This window comes from Bos indicus, chromosome 17 (assembly GCF_029378745.1).
Source record: "Bos indicus isolate NIAB-ARS_2022 breed Sahiwal x Tharparkar chromosome 17, NIAB-ARS_B.indTharparkar_mat_pri_1.0, whole genome shotgun sequence".
NCBI classification, from domain to species: domain Eukaryota; kingdom Metazoa; phylum Chordata; class Mammalia; order Artiodactyla; family Bovidae; genus Bos; species Bos indicus.
In genome coordinates, this window is record NC_091776.1 from 56,168,584 (window position 1) to 56,191,914 (window position 23,331).

Here is a 23,331-nt window from a genome sequence, read left to right on the forward strand (position 1 = left end):
ACATAGCACCAGGGATTACAGTAGTGATGAGGTTGGGAGGGAGGCAGAAAAGGACCAGATCATTCAGAGTGTCCCTGTCCACTTTCCTAGCCATTAACCAAGATGAGAAACTTCCCTGGTCTCCCCTAAACCCTGACTTCAGGATTGGCTCTTGAAGATCCAAAGGAGAAACCAAAGGACTGAAAGCATCCTTGGCAACCAGGTACCTCCCAGCCAGTCCCCAGATCTCTGACAAGCTTGTTACAACATTGATGGAGAGATTAAATTTCATGCTGAACAGGCTTGAGCCCTAAATAATGTTCTGAATAGAGAGCTACTGTCTGAGATGCTGCCTGCACCTGCCCCATATTTCATTAGGGCCTCCAGAGGCAAAACAGAGCCAAGGAAGCTGGAAAAGTTCAGGATCTGAACACTCTGCAACTTGCAAGGAAGGCCACTGGGGTCCAGCCAAAAGGGCATTGGATTGGAGCTTCAAAAGTCAAACTTCCAGCCAGGGTCAGCAACTCACTGTGTGACTCTGGGCAAGATATTTTCTTCTCTGGGCCTCAGTCACCTAATCTGCAAATATGTGGGGAAGGGGTGACATTCACAGGTCCCTAATGGCTCTTGAATATTCATAACAGCTTTTTAAATGGAGGGTTTATGGTGGACTAAACACTTAACATCAGTCGTCTCATTCACTCCCCACAAGAATCCTATCAAGTGAGCACTATTACGATATTTTACAAATGAGGAAACTGAGGCTCAGAGAGGTTAACTTGTTCCAGGAGACACAGCTAAGTGTTGGGTCGGGATGAAAACTCAGCAGTGGCCACAGGACTGGAAAAGGTCAGTTTTCATTCCAATCCCAAAGAAAGGCAATGCCAAAGAATGCTCAAACTACCGCACAATTGCACTCATCTCACACGCTATTAAAGTATTGCTCAAAATTCTCCAAGCCAGGCTTCAGCAGTATGTGAACCGTGAAATTCCAGATGTTCAAGCTGGTTTTAGAAAAGGCAGAGGAACCAAAGATCAAATTGACAACATCTGCTGGATCATGAAAAAAGCAAGAGAGTTCCAGAAAAACATCTATTGCTGCTTTATTGACTGCCAAAGCCTTTGAATGTGTGGATCACAATAAACTATGGAAAATTCTTCAAGAGATGGGAATACCAGACCACCTGACCTGCCTCTTGAGAAATCTGTATGCAGGTCAGGAAGCAACAGTTAGAACTGGACATGGAACAACAGACTGGTTCCAAATAGGAAAAGGAGTACATCGAGGCTGTATATTGTCACCCTGCTTATTTAACTTATATGCAGAGTATATCATGGGAAACGCTGGGCTGGAAGAAGCACAAGCTGGAATCAAGATTGCCAGGACAAATATCAATAACCTCAGATATGCAGATGACACCACCCTTATGGCAGAAAGTGAAGAGGAACTAAAAAGCCTCTTGATGAAGGTAAAAGAAGAAAGTGAAAAAGTTGGCTTACAACTCAACATTCAGAAAATGAAGATCATGGCATCTGGTCCCATCACTTCATGGGAAATAGATGGGATAACAGTGGAAACAGTGTCAGACTTTATTTTTTGGGGCTCCAAAATGACTGCAGATAGTGACTGCAGCCATGAAATTAAAAGATGCTTACTCCTTGGAAGGAAAGTTATGACCAATCTAGATAGCATATTCAAAAGCAGAGACATTACTTTGCCAACAAAGGTCCATCTAGTCAAGGCTATGGTTTTTCCTGTGGTCATGTATGGATGTGAGAGTTGGACTGTGAAGAAGGCTGAGAGATGAAGAATTGATGCTTTTGAACTGTGGTGTTGGAGAAGACTCTTGAGAGTCCCTTGGACTGCAAGGAGATCCAACCGGTCCATTCTGAAGGAGATCAGCCCTGGGATTTCTTTGGAAGGAATGATGCTAAAGCTGAAACTCCAGTACTTTGGCCACTTCATTTGAAGAGTTGACTCATTGGCAAAGACTCTGATGCTGGGAGGAATTGGGGGCAGGAGGAGAAGGGGCCGACAGAGGATGAGATGGCTGGATGGCATCACTGACTCGATGGAAGTGAGTCTGAGTGAACTCTGGGAGTTGGTGATGGACAGGGAGGCCTGGCGTGCTGCGATTCATGGGGTCGCAAAGAGTCGGACACGACTGAGCGACTGAACTGAACTGAACTGAGTGGGGCTTACCCTCTCATCCATTCTGTTTTAGGTTTCTTACCAGCACTCTTAAAGGTTTAGGCTGTTTTCAACCTTATAGTTTGGAGGAAGATTGTTTATCCAGGGTCACTCACCATTAGCTCTGCACTTTCGAATATCTTTCTGATGGCCGGCTTGCTGTCCCCACTCTGGGCTGTCTTGCCCTAGGACTGGAATCATGCGTGGGACTCTTGTCAAATTGACTTTGATTGGTATAGTTTCAGGAGGGCCAGGGTTGGGGGCAGACGTGGAGTGGCCGCAGGACTTGATCCTGACGAGACTTTGCAGGAGCTTTACTGACAACTGTTAATCCTGGCGAAAAGCCAGAACTCATCTGCCTTGAGCGCCTCTCGGCCTCCACTCCTATTCTCCCCAGCTGAAGTCTGTAGAGACAGCCAGGCCTGGGCCTCAGAGGCTGAAGCCAAGGTGAACTCTGTCCCCTGATCCCTCTCTACAAAGCCAGGTACAGCAGGCAGCCAGCCAGACGTCCCTCAGCACCTGCCACTTGCTGCGAGAATAAAAGGAATAAAAGTTCCCTGCGAGCCTGGGGGGAGTTCCAGTGTTGCTCAGGGTGCAGGGGTCCCCCTCCACTCATGTTTCCTGGGGTTTGACCTTTTGTACTGAAACTCTTAAAAATGGGCATGCCCTTGCTGAGCAAAGGCTCATTGCATACATAAATACATTTGCATGGAAACGAGAATGAAAGTTTAATCACTGAAAAGTGGTTGTTTTTGCATGGTAGATTTTCAAGGATATATGCTTTAAAATTAATATACAATTTTGGAGCAGTTTTAGATTTACTGAAAAAATTAAGTGGAAAGTACAGAATTCCCACAAGCCTCTAAGTTTGGGGTAATTTGTGATGCAGCAGTAAGTAAGACATGATACAAACAGGGATCCTGTCTCCTCGTCCCATTCACGTCTCCTCCTCACTTGACTTCCTCTCTATTTCCCAACTCGTGGTCTTAGGCTAGTTTCTTGGTCTCCCAAAATCTCAGTTTCTTCATCTATACCATGGAAATCAGTAATTCCTAATTCATAAGGTTGCCATGGGGAATGGATGAAGAAGTCAGCAAAGCCCTTATCACAGTGCTTTGATCTTGTAAGGTCTGGTGGCCATTCAAGAAAAGTTTCTTGCTATTGCATGTCATAGCATCTGGAAGGGCACATAGATATCAAAATAATAAAAATAATAACAAGCATACAGGTGGCTAGTCTCAAACAAATGGGAAGTCTGAAGATTGAGGCAAAAATGACTTTTTCCTTTGAATTCCTTTCAGTTACTCTAGAATTCCACTCAGATGTGGCCCAATGGGATATGGTCTTTTCTCCCCAGTTTTTTCCATCTTCTCTCCCTATGCTCACGTTCTTTTGCCCCTTTTTTCCTTCTTTCCTCCTATGTCCCAGCTCTATCCTGAATTAACAACAAAAAGTGACAATCGCAAAATTCAAAATTGCCTGTGAAAATCTCTTAAGAGGCATTATATTGGAGAACTACACATCGTCTCTCACTAAGTTTTCCTTCAAAATTGGAGTAGAAGGCTGTTTCTTGGGTTTCGGCTTAGCTTTCATGTTGATCTATGTCTATATCCATCTCTCTACAAAATATCAATAGATACATGTATCTGTGTATCTTTAAACTCTACAGCCACCCTCAGTGTGGCAAAGCTAATCTCATCCTGAGACAAGTGAGAAATGACCCCCACAGGAGATTCAATAGGTCTACATTTCCCATCTCAGGGCTATTCTGGGGCACACTGAGTGGAAAGGGGAGCAAAATTACCAGCACACTTGTGTTAATATTTATCTCTTTTAACTTTGTGAGGCTCTCACTAGTCCTACTGCATCCATTCTAAGATGCACGCTTTTTCTGATTTTAACATCCCTGAAACTGAGATGCATTTTGGTGTTATCTCATTTCACTCCCTGTACCCAAGCCAACTTGGTCCTAGCTGTTCAGATGGTCCTTACTTCAACTGAGTTATGTACACTGCCCAGCTTCCACATGTTGATTTCAATCACCATTAACATATTTTCAGAAAGATGATGCCATGATAAGAGTCAGCATTGAATGGGAAGTTTCTGTGTGCATAGAAAGATGCCCAAGCACAGCAGAGGGGTGGAGATCTGGTCATCATGAAGCAAATTCTTGTCTGAGGGAACAACTCCAGTTTCATATTTTCTTGCAAAGTAACAACCAGATCTTGACGGAACCCCTAAAAAGGAAGAAACCATGATAGATGAAGCTGTATTGCATTCTGTCACTTAGATACATGCTAAAGGTTTTCTTGTCACATCAAGCCAAGCAACAAGAGGTAAAAAGAAGTTGGCAAATCCCTGGGAACAGATGAAGGGACTTTCAAAGGATGGTGTGATCAATCAAGGTATTTAAAAGGACGATGAAGGCATTGCACAGTGACTTAATTGGAAGAGATTTTAAAAATTTATTTCTTAATTTTACGTAAAATAATGATGCATTTTAAACTTGATGATGTTTTACATTTAATAAAAGCCAGCTGAATTCAAGGTACTAAAATATATGGGATGTGATGCCAATTTAATGATCAATGAAATCTCCCAGTATTACACCAATGTATTAATATATTTTACTTTTTTGGTAGCTTATTTTTGTTTGTTTGCTGTGTGGCATGTGGGATTTTAGTTCCCTGACCAGAGGGAACATTTCTATATTTAATATATGGACATTTATTATTATTATTATCTTACAAAAAGGCTCTCAAACCTGACTTGTATCCTCCTTTTTTGTTATTATATGAGTATAATATCCTTCAGAAAACCATGTACATCGGGAGTGTGGAGTCTTAGCCACTGGACCACTAAGGAAGTCCGCATCATTATATTTTAAAAACTTCTAACTACTCCCTCTGTCTTTCCAAAGATCTCTCCCAAAAAGAGGTAAGGAAAAGAAGAAAAGAAACCCTTTCATTTTGATAGTGAAATAGTGCATATATTTTAGGAACATGCAACCAGCTAAGACTGCCTACCCATTAACTGAAAAATACTGGTTCTAGGAATTTACCCCGGAGAAGGCAATGGTACCCCACTCCAGTACTCTTGCCTGGAAAATCCCATGGATGGAGGAGCCTGGTAGGCTGCAATCCATGGGGTCACTAAGAGTTGGACACGATTGAGCGACTTCACGTTCACTTTTCACTTCCACTCATTGGAGAAGGAAATGGCAACCCACTCCAGTGTTCTTACCTGGAGAATCCCAGGGACGGGGGAGCCTGGTGGGCTGCCATCTTTGGGGTCGTACAGAGTTGGACACGACTGAAGTGACTTAGCAGCAGCAAGAATTTACCCTCAGAATGAAAGAGTGACTGAGTACAAATATTTAGTTACCAGATGGTTATATCAGCTTCATTTATAAGCATAAAAAATTGAAAACAATTTAAATGAGCCTCAACAAGAACTGTGCTTAAATAAATGATTCAGTTCAGTTCAGTTCAGTTGCTCAGTTGTGCCCGACTCTTTGCGACCCCATGAATCACAGCATGCCAGGCCTCCCTGTCCATCACCAACTCCCGGAGTTCACTCAAACCATCAAGTCAGTGATGCCATCTAGCCATCTCATCCTCTGTCGGCCCCTTCTCCTCCTGCCCCCAATTCCTCCCAGCATCAGAGTCTTTTCCAATGAGTCAACTCTTCGCATGAGGTGGCCAAAGTATTGGAGTTTCAGCTTTAGCATCAGTTATGCCAATGAACACCCAGGACTGATCTCCTTTAGAATGGACTGCTTTGATCTCCTTGTAGTCCAAGGGACTCGCAAGAGTCTTCTCCAACACCACAGTTCAAAAGCATCAATTCTTCGGTGCTCAGCCTTCTTCACAGTCCAACTCTCACATCCATACATGACCACAGGAAAAACCATAGTCTTGACTAGATGGACCTTTGTTGGCAAAGTAATGTCTCTGCTTTTGAGTATGCTATCTAGATTGGTCATAACTTTCCTTCCAAGGAGTAAGTGTCTTTTAATTTCATGGCTGCAATCACCATCTGCAGTGATTTTGGAGCCCCCAAAAATAAAGTCTGACACTGTTTCCACTGTTTCCCCATCTATTTGCCATGAAGTGATGGGACCAGATGCCATGATCTTCGTTTTCTGAATGTTGAGCTTTAAGCCAACTTTATCACTCTCCACTTTCACTTTCATCAAAAGGCTTTTTAGTTCTTCTTCACTTTCTGCCATAAGGGTGGTGTCATCTGCATATCTGAGGTTATTGATATTTCTCCTGGCAATCTTGATTCCAGCTTGTGCTTCTTCCAGCCAAGCATTTCTCATGATGTACTCTACATATAAGTTAAATAAGCAGGGTGACAATATACAGCCTCGACGTACTCCTTTTCCTATTTGGAACCAGTCTGTTGTTCCATGTCCAGTTCTAACTGTTGCTTCCTGACCTGCATACAGGTTTCTCAAGAGGCAGGTCAGATGGTCTGGTATTCCCATCTCTTTCAGAATTTCCCACAGTTTATTGTGATCTACACAGTCAAAAGCTTTGGCATAGTCAATAAAGCAGAAATAGATGTTTTTCTGGAACTCTCTTGCTTTTTTGATGATCCAGCGGATGTTGGGAATTTGATCTTTTGTTCCTCTGCCTTTTCTAAAACCAGCTTGAACGTCTGGAAGTTCACAGTTCAAGTACTGCTGAAGCCTGGCTTGGAGAATTTTCAGCATTACTTTACTAGCATGTGAGATGAGTGCAATTGTGCGGTAGTTTGAGCTTTCTTTGGCATTGTCTTTCTTTGGGATTGGAATGAAAACTGACCTTTTCCAGTCCTGTGCCCACTGCTGAGTTTTCCAAATTTGCTGGCATATTGAGTGCAGCACTTTCACAGCATCATCTTTCAGGATTTGAAAGAGCTCAACTGGAATTCTATCACCTCCACTAGCTTTGTTCGTAGTGATGCTTTCTAAGACCCACTTAACTTCACATTACAGGATGTCTAGCTCTAGGTGAGTGATCACACCATCATGATTATCTTGGTCGTGAAGATCTTTTTTGTACAGTTCTTCTGTGTATTCTTGCCACCTCTTCTTAATATCTTCTGCTTCTGTTGGGTCCATACCTTTTCTGTCCTTTATCGAGCCCATCTTTGCATGAAATGTTTCCTTGGTATCTCTAATTTTCTTGAAGAGATCTCTAGTCTTTCCCATTCTGTTGTTTTCCTCTATTTCTTTGCATTGATTACTGAGGAAGGCTTTCTTATCTCTTCTTGCTAGTCTTTGGAACTCTGCATTCAGATGCTTATATCTTTCCTTTTCTCCTTTGCTTTTCGCTTCTCTTCTTTTCACAGCTATTTGAAACCATAATCACAGAAACCATAATCACAGAAAACTAGTCAATCTGATCACACGGACCACAGCCTAAGCCATGCCATGTAGGGACACCCAAGATGGGCAGGTCATGGTGGAGAGGGCTGACAGAATGAGGTCCACTGGAGAAGGGAATGGCAAACCACTTCAGTATTCTTGCCTTGAGAACCCCATGAACAGTATGAAAAGGCAAAATGATAGGATACTGAAAGAAGAACTCCCCAGGTCAGTAGGTACCCAATATGCTACTGGAGATCAGTGGAGAAATAACTCCAGAAAGAATGAAGGGATGGAGCCAAAGCAAAAACAATACCCAGTTGTGGATGTGACTGGTGATAGAAGCAAGGTCCGATGCTGTAAAGAGCAATATTGCATAAGAACCTGGAATGTTAGGTCCTTGAATCAAGGCAAATTGGAAGTGATCAAACAGGAGATGGCAAGAGTGAACGTCGACATTCTAGGAATCAGCGAACTAAAATGGACTAGAATGGGTGAATTTAACTCAGATGACCATTATATCTACTACTGTGGACAGGAATCCCTTAGAAGAAATGAAGTAGCCATCATGGTCAACAAAAGAGTCTGAAGTGCAGTACTTGGATGCAGTCTCAAAAACGACAGAATGATTGCTGTTCGTTTCCAAGGCAAACCATTCAATATCACCGTAATCCAAGCCTATGCCCCAGTAACACTGAAGAAGCTGAAGTTGAACAATTCTATGAAGACCTACAAGACCTTTTAGAATTAACACCCATAAAGATGTCCTTTTCATTATAGGGGACTGGAATGCAAAAGTAGGAAGTCAAGAAACACCTGGGGTAACAGGCAAATTTGGCCTTGGAATACGGAATGAAGCAGGGCAAAGACTAATAGAGTTTTGCGAAGAGAATGCACTGGTCATAGCAAACACCCTCTTCCAACAACACAAGAGAAGACTCTATACATGGACATCACCAGATGGTCAACACCGAAATCAGATTGATTATATTCTTTGCAGCCAAAGATGGGGAAGCTCTATACAGTCAGCAAAAACAAGACCAGGAGCTGACTGTGACTCAGATTATGAACCCCTTATTGCCAAATTCAGACTTAAATTGAAGAAAGTAGGGAAAACCAGTAGCCCATTCAGGTATGACCTAAATCAAATCCCTTATGATTATACAGTGGAAGTGAGAAATAGATTTAAGGGACTAGATCTGATAGATAGAGTACCTGATGAACTATGGACGCAGGTTCGTGACATTGTACAGGAGACAGGGATCAAGACCATCCCCATGGAAAAGAAATGCAAAAAAGCAAAATGGCTGTCTGGGGAGGCTTTACAAATAGCTGTGAAAATAAATGATTACACATCCATATAATGGAATAGTAGAGTAGGCGGAAATCAGAAACGGAGCCAATGTTTATCAGCAGGGAAGGAAACTCATACAATAACAAAATAGGAAGATACAAGTCAAGTTTGAGAGGCTTTTTGTAAAATAATAATAATAATATAATAAATGACTACATATTTAATATAGGAATGTTGACTAGAAAGAAACAAATGAAATAAAAATAGCAGTTATGTCCTCTTCTGAAGAGAGGAAATGTGGGTGGTTTTCATTGTCTTCTGAGTTTTCTGATTCTCTTTTCATAAAATATTTTTATGTAGTTAAAACATAATAAAACAAAGAGGGCGGGAGAAAAAGAATTGATAATAGCTCCTGTGAGAAAAATGAGGAAAAGCTGCCTGCTTAGGCTTCCTCTATGGTGTTTCTTTAGATGTCCACAAGTTTATGTTCCAGGAATGACTGTCTGCTGAAGAAAAAAATAAATCCTAATCACACCGCTAGTAAAAGCATCTTGGTGGCAAATATCTTTAATCCGGTAAACTAAGAACAGACAACAGGCATAGAAGCCTCCAGTGTCTGTTTGCATTTGAGTGGGAAGTCTGGGAGGGCTCAGGCAAGTTTCTGAATATTTGCTGCTGGGGTGAATTTTTTTCTTTTTTTCTCTATCTCTTCTTGGGGTGAGGACGTTTATGTTTTCCCCACCAGCAGTTCCTTTCTCAGTAGGGGTGTGGATTGCAGAATTCAGAGCAGGGAGGTGATGACACCTCGAAATGGCTCTGGTACAGACTGAAGGTCTGTGGTTCCCAAAATTCATCAGTTGGAGTGCCACTAAAACCTGCGTTGGCTGCATTTAGAGATGGGGTTTTGAAGGAAGTAATGAAGGTTAAATGAGATCATAAGGGCAGGGAACTGGTGCTTTTGAGCTGTGATGCTTTTGCACTGTGGTGTTGGAGAAGACTCTTGAGAGTCCCTTGGACTGCAAGGAGATCCAACCAGTCCATCCTAAAGGAAATCAGTCCTGAATATTCATTGGAAGGACTGATGTTGAAGCTGAAACTCCAATACTTTGGCTACCTGATGTGAAGAGCTGATTCATTTGAAAAGACCCTGATGCTGGGAAAGATTGAGGGCAGGAGGAGAAGGGGACGATAGAGGATGAGATGGTTGAATGACATCACTGACTCAATGGACATGAGTTTGAGCAAGCTCTGGGAGTCGGTGATGGACAGGGAAGCCTGGCGTGCTGCAGTCAATGGGGTCGAAAAGAGTTGGACAGGACTGAGCAACTGAACTGAGCTGAAGGGCAGGGCCCTAATCTGATAGGATTAGTGTCCTTACAAGCTTCTTCCCTGACCACTCCCCATTGCATGCACCAAGGAAAGGCCAGGTGAGGCTGAAGTCAGAAGATAGCCCTCTGCAAGACAGGAAGAGTCACACCAGAAACCAAATCTGGGGCACCATGATCTTGGAATTTTAGCCTCCAGAATTTTAAGGAATAAATGCTTGTTGTTTAAACCACCCAGTCTGCACTGTTTTGTTACAGCCGCCTAAGCCTACTAGACAGAGAAGGCAATGGCACCCCACTTCAGTATTCTTGCCTGGAAAATCCCAAGGACAGAGGAGCCTGGTAGGCTGCGGTCCATGGGGTCGCTAAGAGTCAGACATGACTGGGTGACTTCACTTTCACTTTTCACTTTCCACTTTCATGCATTGGAGAAGGAAATGGCAGCCCACTCCATTGTTCTTGCCTGGAGAATTCCAGGGATGGGGCAGCCTGGTGGGCTGCCGTCTATGGGGTCCCACAGAGTCGGACACGACTGAAGCGACTTAGCAGAAAGCCTACTAATATAGGCTTCCTTTATGGTTAGAGGGAGCAGAGTGCTGGCGGGTGAGGAGAGTCAGGCAGATGAAGATGAAATGAGGGTGAGTCAGTATGTTTTAGCTGGGAGGAGGGACACATTTGAAGATCTGGAGAGAGAGCCTGAGATGTCTTCTAGGTGACCCCACATCCATTCTGGCTGCCTCTGTCTGAGGCACTGATCTGTGCAAAGAGTCTCATTTTTTTTTTTAATTAAAAATTTGTTTTAGGGGGCCAGAGGTTAAGAATCTGCCTGCCAAGGCAGGGGACACAGGTTTGATCCCTGGTTCGGAAAGATCCCACGCGCCTTGGAGCAACTAAGCCTGTGTTCCACAGTGGCTGAAGCCCAGGAGTCTAGAGCCCGTGCTCCCCAATGAGAGAAGCCCCCACGGTGAGAAGCCCACACACCGCAACTAGAGAGTAACCCCTGCTTTCCACAACTAGAGAAAAGCTTGCGCAGCAATGAAGACCCAGTGCCATCAAACATAAATAACTTAAAAAAAATTGTTTTAGTTCCTTGACCAGGGATAGAACCCACATCCCTAGCACTGGAAGGTAGATGGTTTGTTTTTTTTTTTAATTTATTTTTAATTGGAGGATAATTGTTTACAATATTGTGTTGGCTTTTGCGACACAGCAACATGAATCAGCCATGAGTATACATATGTCCCCACCCTCTTGACCCTCCCCCAATCCCCACATCATCCCACCCCTCCAGGTTGTCACAGAGTACTTTATTGAGAGCCCTGTGTTACACAGCAAATTTCCATTATCTACCTGTTTTACATATGGTAATGTGTATGTTTCAAGTCTACTCTCTGTTTGTCACATCCTCTCCTTCCCCTGCTGTATCCAAAATCTGTTCTCTATGTCTGCATCTCTATTACTGCCCTGCAAATAGGTTCATCTGTACCATTTTTATAGGTTCCATATATGTGTGTGAATATGCGATATTTGTTTTTCTCTTTCTGACTTACTTTACTCCATGTAACAGGCTTCTAGGTGCTCCTGCCTCACTAGACTGGCTCAAATGTGTGGAAGGTGGATTCTTAACCACTGGACTGCCAGGGAAGTCCCAAGATCCTCGTTCTTGAATCACTACTCAACGTACTCGGTCCTTCATCCCCTGTGCACCCCCAAACACCCTCGTCTTAATTCTTGGCTTGAGTCTCTCTCTTAGCATGCAGCCTGCTCCGGCAAACCACACTGAGCATGCTCACTGCCTTGCTTCACTGATGCTGGCTTCCTTGCCTGGGATGTCTTCCTCTTTCTGCTCCTAGCCCACACGAGTCTCCCTCCTGTTGTCTATAAGGACCATCCTAAGATCTGCCTGTTTCACCCAAAGAACACCCCCACTGGCCTCTTCCCTACCAGGAACTATGTGTTGTTCCACATCACAGCCCCAGTGTCTAGCAAAGTGCCTGGCACATAGGAAGCACTCACTAAATACATGCTCTAGAATGAATGAATGAATGCAGATGAATGGGCAACATATATTAACTGCCTGCCATATAACATCCCCAGATTCTTGGGCCTTCTGAAACAATCTAATCCAGCTCTTCTCAAATGTATTAGTCTCTGGACTTCTTCACACTCTGAAATGAGGACCCAGTTTGTATGGTTACAACTTTTGTTGTTTACCATATTAGAAATTAAAACTGACAACTTTTAAAAAATATGTATTTATAAATCCATTATAAAAATAAAAATAATATTAGGCCTATGAAACATTAACATAATTTTATAATGTTTATACATATGATAATAATGATATTATCCCCCCTAAAAAAGTGAGAAGAGGGACATTGCTTTACATTTTTGCAAAACTCTTTAACATCTCATAATTGAAGATGACTGGATTCTCATGGCTACTTCTGAGTTTATTGTGATATCATAGGTCTTACAGACTCTGGACAATTCCCCTTTATACCCATGAGAGCATGAAGGTGAAAAATAGCAAACAACACTTTAGTATTATTATAAAAGGGATTCCCAGGTAGCTCAAACAGTAAAGAATCTGCCTGCAGTGTGGGAGACCCGGGTTCGATCCCTGGGTCGAAAAGATCCCCTGGAGAAGGGCATGGCAACTAGCTTTGATCTCATGGACGCCTGGAAAGTGTTGTGGAGAATTCCTGACATCCACGGACCTTACTTTGAGGACTTTGGATCTAATCCAACTCTACCATTTATGTTTTACAGATGAGGACAGTAAGGGCTAGAAACATGAGGAGACACATTCACAACCACAAGCGAGTTTTTCAGAGAAACAATTAAAGCTGTCCTGTATTAGTCTCTTACCGTGTGCCTAAGCTCTGTACTTTTATGGAATTCTCTCATGGAATCATCCATATGACTCTAGAGTTGGACTGAGTTTGACCCTGTTTACACAAGAGAAAACCAAAGCTCAGGGAGGTTTGTTAGTTGCCCAAGGCCACACAGCTGGCCAGGGGCAGAATTGAGATTCAGGGCTAGCGTTATATATATGAGTTTTGGCTCTCAGTTCCTTGTCCCTATTCCTGGAACATAAATACTAAAAAGAATGAAAATGACACGCTCCTCTCAAAATACGGGCTGCCTTCAGAGCCCAGAGGATGGGGGCACCCCAGAGGTCAAGGGCAGAGCTGGAAGATCAGGGCTCCAGCCAAAGGGTTGGAGGCAAATCTGGGTGGACTTACTCAGGCCTCCAGGAGGCACTCTGGACATCTTCCACAGTGGTCTTTGAGGGATTCAGACCAATCCACCAAAAGTCAGTTCTGTGATATGAAGATCTCTGAAAAATCAAGTAGCTGATGACCAACTGCTCAAATTAGTCAGCGCTGCCAATTTCCCAAAACCTTATTTAAGGAAAATTCCTATCAAATATAGTTAATGAATGTGAATACACCCCCGCTTAAAGACAGTCAGTGACTTACACTCTTACACTTGTGCTAGTTTAAGATGCTCAATGATGATATTCATTGAATTTATACTTCTTGAATACTCTTAACCAAAAATTTATTCAGGATGTTTTAATTGTATTCAAGACTCTGCTTAAGATATTCAAGAATATATTCTTCATTAGAATATCATCACAAGAAAGCCAAACAGCTCCCATGATATTTAGCTTCAGACAAATTGAGCTTAAGATGCCGCTGAGAAGAATATTATCACTGAAAATGTTCAAGAGTAATTTATTAGGAAGACCATATCCATATTCATTGAAAATATTCAAGAAAACTGGTAGGCTTCAAGACACTTTTGGCAGATTTAGAAAACTGGTGTGTTGGTGGCCTGCTCTCAGCCAGGTATTGGTCTGAGGTCTCTTGTGCCAATGTGAAGCTGTGCTCTTCTCAGTTCTATAGGAGACCTGGGACAGGCCAGTCCTTCTAGGAAGTTGTAAGCTTCATTTGAACCCTTAGAGGATAAGAAAACATTGTAAACTTATGGTTACCAGAGGGAAAATGGTGACGTGATAAATTGGGAGATTGGGATTGACATATACCCACTACCATATGTAAAATCGATAACTAGGGACTTCCCCAGGGGTCCAGTGGTGAAGATTCCAACTTCTAATGCAGTGAACATGGGTTTGATCCCTGATCAGGGAATAAAGATCCCACATGCTGCATGGTGTGGCCAAAAACAAAAAAGATAACTGATAAGGACCTACTGTGTAGCCCAGGGAACTCTCCTCAATACTCTATAATGACCTATGTGGGAAAAGAATCTAAATAAGAGTGGATATATGTATATGTATAACTGACTCACTTTTCAGTATACCTGAGACTAACACAACATCGTAAATCAAATAGACTCTGGTAAAAATTAAAAGAAAAAGAAAACATTGTATACCCAGGGACCACCTTGAGCCTTTGGTCACCTCATGAGAGGGAAAAATAGAAGACATGTTTCCAAAGGCTTTGTAAGCATTATTTCCTTCAACCACCCTGGGAAGTTGGCTATAGAAATTATTGCTTTTTTACTGACAAGGATGCTGAGGCTCAGACAGGCGGAGTGAGTCACCCAAGATCATCTAGTTAGTCAAGGGCAGAGTGAGGATTTGAACTCAGGCAGCGTAGGAAGGTGAACTCAACCAGAGTGGGATTTGAACTCCAGTGTCTGAATGTTAGAGCCCAGTGTCTTGGCTGTTGAACTATATGTTCTCCCACAAAGTTGACTTTCTATGAGCTTTATTGAATCAATGAACAAAGAAACAATCTTCAAGGTAGGGGCTGTTAGTGGAGATTGAGTATTTGGGGCTTTAAAGGAAGGAAGAACTCCAGGACCTACTAGGGAATTTGATGGCCCATACGTTTGAATACTTTGGCCACCTGATGCAAAGTATTTTGGCCAACACTTTGGCCACCTGATGCAAAGAACTGACTCTTTGGAAAAGACTCTGATGCTGGGAAAGATTGAAGGCAGGAGAAGGGGATGACAGAGGATGAGATGGTTGAATGGCATCACCAACTCAATCGACCTGAGTTTGAGCAAGCTCTGGGAGTTGGTGATGGACAGAGAAGCCTGGCATGCTGCAGTCCACGGGGTCACAAAGACACGACTGAGCGAATGGACTGAACTGAACTGATCTGTTTGAATATTAGAAGCTACAGGCAGAAGAGGAAAAGGAAATAGTGAATCACAAGGACAGGCCTCTTTTCCTTTCTCTACACCACACAGAAACAAAAATAATGGAAATTCTGATGGCCTACCTATTTATCTGTTCCACCATCATGCTATTGCTTAGAGCCCAGATCTGGCTACATTATGTTCCCTGAAAAACATTATAAAAACAAAACGTAAGCACAAAGCCCAGTGGGAGAACAAAGCCAGCCATTAATGCAGATGCTTGCTCTGTTCTGCAGCAGCAGTTTTACAGAAGTTTCCCAAAGTATTAGTGTCATTCTTTCTTTCGAGGGGAAAATGATGTTTTTATTTTGTTCTTTATTTTGCAAGTGAGATGGGTACCACATGGACATTGTTGGTAAGTCAGAAAGTATGTATAAGCTAAAATAAGATAAAAACCATCCATAAATCTTCCTTCCCCTACTTCAAAAAAAAAATCATTGTTCACAGTAGGTACCTATTTTTCTCCAAGGCTTTTGCTTTTATGCAAATGGGATCATATCACACATGCTATTTTGTAACCTAATTTATTATGATCTTATTAATAAAGACAATGCCACCTCATTTTTTATTGTTGCTGATTTCTGGTTGTCGATGATTTATTCCCTGAACCCAAAGAGGTAAGAGATGGAGAAGGCTTCAGGGGCTACTTAGAGTCTTGGCTGCAGGACGAGCTGTCCTGTGACAGGACTGAGGAGGGTTTTGGTGGACAGGTATCTAAGGAGGGCCCACCTGTGGCTTCCCCCAGACAGTCAGGGCTCGGAAAATTGCAATGGCAAACATCTGGGGAGACCTGATGATAAAATTCCACCCGTGGCATGAGTTTGTGGGCAAGTTCCCTCACCTTAGGCTCCTCCGTCAAGTGGGGTTGCTTTGAGAACTGTGTGACATCAACCTGCTAAGTGCCTGCCTAGTGCCGCCTCCTCCTCAACCCTGTCCACTCCACTGATCTAACACTGACTCAGCAGGGTTCTGGGAACCCCTCCTAAGGATGATGGATTTTAGTAGCTTTTTTCCACCAAGACAATAATGTTTTGGCAGGGCACAGCAGAACTTGGCAAGACAGCATGACCAGGTTCCTCTGAATGGCAAGAACTCAGATCTGAGGTCCCGGTGCCCTGGACCTGGACCATCCTTCCCTTCCCCACAGGCTGGCTTTTCCACATCCTCCTCTTCTGCTTCCTGCTTGGTCTCCTTCCCTTCCTTATCTCCAATTGTCTCCTTTAAAAAACAATTTTTTTTTTTTCCTCCAGGATCCAACCACAGAGAGGAGAAGCTGCATGTGGTAGATATTACTGCCAGGGATAATGGGAAGTTAGTGAAGTCCTTGGGAGGTTCCCTGGACTGGACCACCTATTGTAGACATAATTTGATGCTTGAGAATAATGGATGGTAGCCCACCAGGTTCCTCTGTATATAGGATTCTCTGTGCAAGAATATTGGAGTGGGCAACCATTCCTTTCTCCAGGGGATCTTCCCCACACAGGAATAGAACCTAGGTCCCCTGCTTTGCAGGTGGACTCTTTACCATCTGAGCCACCAGGGAAGCCCATGATAAAGAATAGACACCCTCAAAGGAGTGATTTTCCTATGAAACAGACTCCTCAACAGTATTTTATTTTTAGCCAGTTAGTGAGGTAATTTATAGTTAAAAAACCGTCATGCTTGGCACACAGTATGCTCTCAATAGATGCTAACTATAGATGCTAACTATTACTATGACTTGGAGAAGGAAATGGCAACCCATTCCAGTATACTTGCCTGGAGAATCCCATGGACAGAGGAGCCTGGCAGGCTACATATAGTCCATGGGGTTGCAAGAGTCGGACATGAGTTAGTGACTAAAGAGAGAGATTACTATGACTATGATTGCCTAAAAGCACATAGAAAGCATTAGGACTGTGCATCTGGGCAACCACTGGAAGTCTGAGGCAAACACCATTCCTCCTATGAGACCCTCTCCCCACCCTCCACCCCCACCACCCTTGCTCTGGAAGCAGCCCTGGGCAGAGTGCAAGCTGGGAATATTTTCATACCCCATCACTGCCTGAAGACAGCCAGGGTGTCACCAGGCAGATAAATGCGCTCATCTTTTCCCGCTGAAATTGGCACGTCCAGAGTGGAACTCCGATGATTTATTTACCAGTGACAGTTCTGCTCTGGGGTGGAAGTGCCCTGGTTTGCTGAGCAGTCTATTCATTTGTCTTTGTTGGCAGTGCAGGCTCGTGGGATCCCCATCCAGGTTCCCACCGACTCCTTATTCCTTCCATATCCTGCTGTACACACAGAGGGGCAGTCATGGGGGGCTGGTGGTGTGCTTGCCCCCTTACCTACAAAAGCAGCCTCTTGGGTTGGCTTGGAGTGGGGAGGCCCCTGGGGATGGTCATGGGGTTGGGTGTGGCAGCTTATGTGGCATTAAATAAACCACATCTACAAGGTCAAGGTCTCTTTCAAGGTCATGGGAGCTGGATTGCTTCGGGCTCAAATGCTGTCTCTGCTATTCCTTAGCTGTGTGGACCCACACAAGTGGTCTGACCTCTCGGATCCTCAGATTTCTCCTCTGTTACAGGGAATAATGACACCAGTTTCCTGCTATCTTATGAGCAGAACATACGCACAGCATCTGGCACATAGTAAAGTGAGCCTGACATGTGTAGGAAGCTTTTAATAAAAGGAGGCTATTATTCACATCTTCATCCTCATTACCATTCCCCTGGGCTCAGAGTTGTCCCTGGAGAAGGTGGAGTTTTTTCTTAAGCTTATGAAATAATCAGAGCTGTAAGCAACTTACAGAAAAAGCCAGGTAGCTGAGTTGAAGCTCTGACACTTTCACATTGCCTGATCCAGGGGCATTATTTCACCTCCCTGAGCCTTAGTTTCCTCATCTGTAAAATGGAGATAAAATGAGGTACGTCATGGGAAGCATCTGGCCTCGAGTGTACTCAGTGAAGATCAGATTTCTTTTTCTATCTCCCTCTTATGTGCTCAATGCTTTATGATTTACAAAGGGAGGTGACAGTCATTATCTGATACCCACTGTGACAACCCCACCCCAAGGATGGGTCATAATCCCTGATTCACAGATGGGAAAACAGGAGCTCAGAGAAGTGTAGCAACCTGCCCCAACTCATATTCATTTATTCAACAAGCATTTACTGAGTGCCTACTGCACACCAGCCACTGTTAACGTACTTCAGATATGCCGATGAACACAACAGACCAAAAAAAAAAAAAAAAAAAAATCCTCATCCTCAAGGAGCTCACGTTCTAGAGATGGGATGCAGATAAGAAACAATGGAAATAACAAATTGTATAACACGTTAGAAAGTGACAAGTGCTATGGAAACTAGACCATGATGAGGGGGATCAGGAATGATGCATGTAGAGGAGGCAGGTTGCAGTTTTAGACAGGGTGTTCACGATGAGCCTTATGAGGAGGTGACAGCTGAGCAAAAACCTGATGGAAACAAGGGTGTTAGCCATGCAGATGTCTGGGGAGCGGGAGGCATTGCAGGCAGAAGGAACAGCATGGGCAAAGGCCCTGAGGTGAGAGTGAGTCTGATGTGTTCATAGAACAGCAAGGAGTGGAGAGAATGGGGAGGGATAAGGTTGGAGGGGTACAGAGGTAATGATGCGTGTGTGTGTGTGTGTGCAAGCACACACATATTCATAGAATGAGAACGAATTCTTTAGGGCTCTGTAGCCATAATAAGGGCTTCCCTGATGGCTCAGATGATAATCTGTCTGCAATGCAGGAGACCCATGTTTGATCCCTAGGTCAGGAAGATCCCCTGGAGAAGTGAATGGCTCCAGTATTCTTGCCTGGAGAATTCCATGCACAGAGGAGCCTGGCAGGATAAAGTCCACAGCTCTGAATGAATTAAGGAACCATAGGAGGGTTTAATGGAGAAGGCAATAGCACCCCACTCCAGTACTCTTGCCTGGAAAGTCCCATGGATGGAGGAGCCTGGTAGGCTGCAGTCCATGTGGTCGCTAAGAGTTGGACAAGACTGAGCAACTTCGCTTTCACTTTTCACTTGCATGCATTGGAGAAGGAAATGGCAACCCACTCCAGTGTTCTTGACTGGAGAATCCCAAGGGCGGCGGAGCCTGGTGGGCTGATGTCTATGGGGTCGCACAGAGTCGGACATGACTGAAGTGACTTAGCAGCAGCAGGAGGAGGGTTTAAACAAACTCGTGCCACAGTGAGTATTATTTTCCCAGGATCATTCTAGCTGTTGCAGACAAATGGACTGCAGGGTATTCATCCGCAGATGAATGTATAAACAAAATGTGATCTATCTATACCAAGGGGTATTATTCAGCCATAAATAGGAATGAAGTTCTGACACAGGCTACAACATGGACGAACCTTGCAAACATTATGCTAAGTGAAAGAAGACAGACACAAAGGGACAAACGTTATGATTCCAGTTCTGTGAAATATTGAGAGTAGGCAAATTCACAGATGGAAAGTGGGTTAGAGGTTACCAGGGCTGGGGGAGAAAAGGGAAAGGGGGGCATATTACCTCGTGCCTACAGAGTTCTATTCAAAATGATGGAAGTTTTAGAAACAGACAGTGGTGATAGTTACACAGAGACTGTAACTAAGGCAGGTGCATTGCGCCCTTGTGAGGACAGATAGCTGGTGGGAAGCTGTCATGCAGCGCAGGGAGCTCAGCTCGGTGCTCTGTGATGACCCAGAGGGGTGGGCTAGGGAGGGTGGGAGGGAGGCTCAGGAGGCGGGGGGTGTATGTATTCAGGTATCTGATTCACGCTGTGATACAGCAGAACTAACACAACACTGTGAACCAATTATACTCCAATAAAAAACAAACACAAACGGTTAAGATGACAACTTCTGTTATATATTTTACCAAAAGAAAATTGATTACAGGGACAAGGAAGGAAATAGCCTAGGCTGTGACAGAGGCTCAGACTGAGGTGGGGGCAAGGAGGGGGTGAGAGGGGCTCAGATGCTGGATTCACGTGGGAGTTAAGGCCAGGTGCGGAGCCTGAGTCTCCCATACCTTTCCCGGGGCCCAGGGCCCTGGCCCAGCAGGCTTTTGTGCTCATCGCAGGTCCCCACCCTCCCAGACTCCTGGGCTTTCAGCTCGTGGTGGCTCTGCTAGGACCAGTGCTGGATTCCTGTGGCTCATAGGGAGGGGATGGTGTGACTATGTAGAGGGGAGGTTCTGGGCGAGGCTCTTGTGGATGTTGGCAGCCCCCACCCCACACACACGCATCCATCCTGGGCTTGCACCTCCAACCCTGCCCGGGCAGCTCAGCTCCCTCTGTTTGCTGCATCACTCTGGTTGTCTGGGAGATGAGTTCCGAGGTCACAAGCTCAAGCTCAGATTAGGAACTGGGTGGAGCCCATGAGCTCATGAAAAACACTGTTGCTGTTTGCACCCCATGGACCTTAGTAACCAGCCAGAGAGTCATTAGCCCAAATCTTGCTTCTCCTGATGTGGGCACCATGGTTGTTGTTGTTTAGTCACTAAGCTGTGTCCGACTCTTACAATCCTGTGGACTGTATTCCGCTAGGCTCCTCTGTCCACGGGTTCTCCAGGCAAGAATACTAGAGTGGGTTGACATTTCCGGAATTCTTCAGGGGATCTTTCTGACCCAGGGATCGAACCTGAGTCTCCTGCATTACAGGCAGATTCTTTACCACTGAGCCACCTGGAAAGCCCTTCAGGCACCATGGACAGAGGGAATACTGGCCCTCACGTGGGGTATGGGCTCAGACAGTCCTGGGTTCAAGTCCCAGCACTGCCTTCTACTTCCTACGGGGCCTTGGCCAGGTCGTTTCCCTTCTGATTCCTTATTTCCTCGGGTCGGGACTTGTGAGGGCTTGTTGGGACTTTCCTCAGACTCGAGAGGGTTAAGTGACCAACAGGTGAATGGATGTTGTAAAGTGACAGTTGCTAGACAAACAGGAGCACTCATATGACAGAGGGCCTCAGAGAGTGTGGATGGTGCCTGCTGACAGGCAGGCAAGGAGTTCAGGGGAACTCTGGGTTTTCGGGGGGAGAGGTGTGTGTTCATGTCATGCACCAAAGTGGGGGAGGGAGGCAGGGGAACAGTGTGCAGGAAGCGATCCTGAACTCGGTTTTTTTGCATGTGGGGAGTTTGAGAAAGCCTTGGGTGGAAATGTCCAGGAGGTACTTGGAGGTCTGGAGAGCTGATCTGGACCAGAAGGAGGAACTGGGTGTGTTAGTTTAGAGGCGGTCATTGGAACTACAGACTGTGTGATGACCCCAGGGAGAAGCAGAGGTGGGTTAGGACAGGATCCCCAGCACACTGCATTTATGGGATGTTTCCAGGAGGTGGAGGAGCAAAGGAAGAGGTAGGAGGACTTGCCCAGGGTCATGGGAGGAGTTAGTTGTTGAGCTGGATCAGAACTCAGATGTCCCTTTGTAGGTGGCGTGGAGATGCCGCTCAGCCCTGCCTCTTTCTGTTTCTCTCTCTTCCTGTCGCACTGTAGCAGCTGGTGTTCACTGGTTTCAAGAGAAACAGAAGGACTTTACCTAGTTTAGGGAGGAAAGGATATGGTAGAGCACAAATAATCGAAAAGAAAACTCAGCAGTGGACCCCAGAAAATGTTAGGGAACCACTGACTGAAACTGCACGTGTTAGCCAGGCATGATGATAATGACTCGTTTCTTGTCTCACAACAGGAGGTCCTGTTGTGGAATGATAAGGAATGTGGTGCTGCTGCCAAAAACTCACCAGGAGAATTCGGGAGAGGCCAAAAGGAGGGAGGAGACACCAGCCTACAATATCGCCCTACCAACCTCCCAGAATCCTTTACGCTGGAACCAATCTTGGCTGAGAGATGTGTGTGCCACCAGGAAGGACCCCAAATCAGACCAAATATGAGTCAAACAAGATGACTGGGCAGAGACAACTTGGAGACTAACCCTCTTACCTTAAAACCTGAAACTGTGAGCTATGTGGCACAGCCGTTCTCCTGGGTTCCCTTTCCCTACTGCTCTCCGCCCGGGTACCCCTTCTCAATAAAATCTTTTTGCTTTGTCAGTACATGTCTTCTCAGACAATTCATTTCTGAGTGTTAGACAAGAGCCCATCCTCAGGGCCTGGAAGGAGTCCCCCTCCCTGAAACAGGAATGGGGCCACTCCAGGGAGCCGAAGAGTAAGAAAAATGTGCCTTGTCACTGGGATGAATCAGCTTCAGCTCTTTCCCATCCTCCAGCCTGACAAAGGTTCATATTCCTATGAGAAACTCATCGGCTTAGCCTGGGCCACGTGCCCACCCTTGGTGAAGGAAGGACAGGGCCCTGTGAAGGCAATATTCCCAATGAAACTAGCACAAGGGTTATTAAGAGGCTGGGGCCAGCGGAAAGTGACATGGAAGCGACCAGGCAGAAGCTGCAGGTGTGCCTCCCCTGGGCCCACGGCTCTCTGGAGCTTCCGAAACTGGGTCGAAGGGCATTCCCTGGAGGAGCCAAGGATTGAGCAAGGGTGCCTGTGGCTGGGCAACCTGATTAATTCATCACTACCCACACAGTACGCCTGGAAGGATTCCAAAGGGATGCAACAGAAGGATAGCTTTAATGAGAAGAGAAAGAACAAAACAAGACCTTAACCGCTCAGATTCATCAGGGAAGAGGGCGGGGCCGGGGAAGGTAGGTCCATCTAGCCAAAGTGCTCTCTACAAGCCAGGAATGCTCCAAGCCATTTACATATCTTGATTCATTCCGTTCCTCAGCACAGCCCTACAAAGCACTCTATCATCACCTCTGCGTTATTGCCAAGAAGCCCGAGGCACAAAGAAGTTAAGGAATCTGCTCAAGGATGCCCAGCTCATAAATGATGGAGCAGAATTCCAATCAGGGTGGTCCAGCCCTGGAGTGTGTGCGCATAACAATTACAAAACAATTACATGGCACACATGCCAAGTTGTCAGAGGGGAAGGAAAAGGCATATCAGGTAATACGGAGCGTTAAAGGGTCCCTTCTGAGAATCAAATCTTAAATATAGC

At 44.8% G+C, this 23,331-nt stretch overlaps 1 long non-coding RNA gene across 3 annotated transcripts; it reads left to right on the plus strand.

Annotated features, from left to right (window-relative positions):
* Positions 1-19,304: 19,304 nt before the first annotated feature.
* On the plus strand, positions 19,305-22,370 carry LOC139176740 (uncharacterized). Of its 3 annotated transcripts, none has more exons than XR_011561178.1 (2): positions 19,305-19,528; positions 22,007-22,370. It is a non-coding gene; the product is annotated as an uncharacterized lncRNA (long non-coding RNA). The 3 variants fall into 3 exon arrangements; XR_011561177.1 differs by lacking the exon at positions 19,305-19,528 and adding an exon at positions 20,634-20,909; XR_011561179.1 differs by lacking the exon at positions 19,305-19,528 and adding an exon at positions 20,944-21,061.
* The last annotated feature ends 961 nt before the right edge of the window (positions 22,371-23,331 follow it).